This window comes from Cebus imitator, unplaced genomic scaffold (genome assembly GCF_001604975.1).
Source record: "Cebus imitator isolate Cc_AM_T3 unplaced genomic scaffold, Cebus_imitator-1.0 Scaffold54, whole genome shotgun sequence".
Lineage (NCBI taxonomy): Eukaryota > Metazoa > Chordata > Mammalia > Primates > Cebidae > Cebus > Cebus imitator.
In genome coordinates, this window is record NW_016107369.1 from 4,121,715 (window position 1) to 4,124,097 (window position 2,383).

Genomic DNA, 2,383 nt, shown 5'->3' on the forward strand with positions numbered 1-2,383 from the left:
AAAAAAAAAAAAACAGGTAATGTGGAAAATTGATAAATCAAGAAAATAAGCATATTATTTAGGAATATGGAAAGGCAGACCAGAAGAACCAGCTAACAGAACTGAAGGCTGCCTCCGGGGGCTGGACTAGGGGCTCCACTGTAGGTCACTCAGTACAACAGGGCTTTTTAAATGCATACAAATACTATTAGATTTTTAAAAAAGAAAAAGAGCAGATAAATAGCTCTTGGTGATCTGGCATTGTTAATGATGAATAGTAGGAAGAGAGGTTTTATCAAAGGAAAAGAAAGGGTCCTTGGGGAAAGTCTCTTACTGAAACAGACAAGAAGGCAAGAGAGTGTTAGAGATGGTATCCCAGAACCTTTAAAAGAATTTGATTAGGGGAAAGTTCCTCAAGTGTATGAAATACTTTAGTAATTTACTTCTTATACTCTAATTCCTATGATTTTATTCCTCGTTGTACTGAAATTCTATTCAGTTAACACTTACTAAGCACAAAGCACAAAGATATGTTCCCTGTCCTTGAAAATGCTTATTAGTCCAGGAGAGAGATGGGGTATACGTCCACTGGAAGTTACGTGAAGATTAAAGGATACCAGGAAAATCACCTGTTCTTGAGTACTCCAGAGGAATGACAGGAAGGTACAACCACTCAGCTTCCAAAGGCACAGCACTGTGGAACAAGACTTGAGACATTACCGGGTGGTGTGGGTAGAGCTTAGTCTAGTTCCCTTCTGTCTTGGTGTCTTCAGTGTCACACATTCTGCCAAACTAGCTGCCATAAAGCTGGATCATCTGATCTTAGGAACCTAATTATTTTGCTTCACTGCACTGCAACTGTATTTACAAATTTAAGAAACATACGATGTTTTAGGCTCTGGCCAAAAATAAATCGCTATAGTGGGACAGAATGAATCCCCAGTGGATTATTGGGTTGAACAGAAAGAAAACAGGAAAAAACAGTAAGTGGCCATCATATTATTATCTGCAAGAGCAAAATGTTGATTTCTTTTTTGGAAACTAGATTTCAGGGAGATTGTCTCTGAACACAGATGGGACTTGCTTGTGATTTCCCCAAATTGTACTGAAAGAAAGAACTCTAACTGTAAACAATTTCTTCTAACAACCATCATATAAATGTGAGTTTTTAAAGGCTCCAGCAAATACACAGAAACTGTAAAGTGCTGATGGACAAGAGGTGCCAGCACAGCAGAGTGAGGGTTGGAAGGAAATGAAAGCAGAAAGACACTCTCTTATTTTTCTGGAATATTCGAACTAGATGGGCATCCGAGATCATATGGTCTACACTTCCCAAACTTCAATCATTTGCACTTCACTTAATCCTTACAATTAATTAAGATTTTTCTGTAAGTTCATGATCCCTGGAAATCAGGGGCTTATATATATTGTCATATTTTCCTAATATAACACTAAATGACTAATAAATTTTTCTGATAAAACACTAAACACTAAGACTACTAAAAGAAAGTTTGTCAGCATGCCACACTTTGAGAAATACCTGTTTTATAAACCAAGTGGCACAACCTTGACAGGTCATTCACTTATGAGACAATCTTCTCCAGATATGTTGTCCAAATGTGCCTATGAAGTTAGCCTAAATTTATCACGTAAGTGTCGTGAAGCCCTTACATTCTACACCCTGGTTTTTCTAAAGTGAGAAATAATTGGCAAGGGCATGGTTTGTAAGATAACCAGAAAGAAAGTCTGTGTTACCTTCAAGGTGTTTATACTCTAAATGGAGTGAAAAAGAATTCCAAACTTAGTTGTATTTCATCTATTACTCAGAAGCTATGTCAACACTGAGCTGATCTTTAAAAGAGTAGATAAAGCAATGTCACAGATCTTAGTCTTGGGAGGTGGTAGAATATATTGCAAAGAGTGAGGAGTTCTCTCCAGGTAACAAAAATGCTGCATTGTTTTCTTTTTGTGTCCTTTAAATTTTCTACAGTAAACATTTATTACTTTTATAATCCAAAGGACACAAATTCTAGGTCTAGATTTTTTAGTCATTCCAACCAAGAATTATATGCTGACCCTGCCACTTAAAGCTCTTTGCGACCTCAAGCAACTCAGCCTATCCAAGTCTTGATTTTTGCATTGATACATACAATGAGAGACAATGAGAGAATCACATGAAAAGCTCCCATCACAATGCTGGCAAACAGTAGTCATCAAGAAATGTTAATTTTAGACGTCAATTCTTCGTACAGGACACAAGAATTTTCCTTAAAGAAAACTGATGATGCCGGGCGCGGTGGCTCAAGCCTGTAATCCCAGCACTTTGGGAGGCCGAGGCGGGTGGATCACGAGGTCAAGAGATCGAGACCATCCTGGTCAACATGGTGAAACCCCGTCTCTACTA

General features: G+C 38.0%; 1 protein-coding gene across 4 annotated transcripts in view; it reads right to left on the reverse strand.

Annotated features, from left to right (window-relative positions):
• ZC2HC1C (zinc finger C2HC-type containing 1C) overlaps window positions 1–2,383 on the reverse strand; it is a 12,733-nt gene that overhangs the window by 3,171 nt on the left and 7,179 nt on the right. The gene's annotated exons all lie outside the window — the stretch shown is intronic.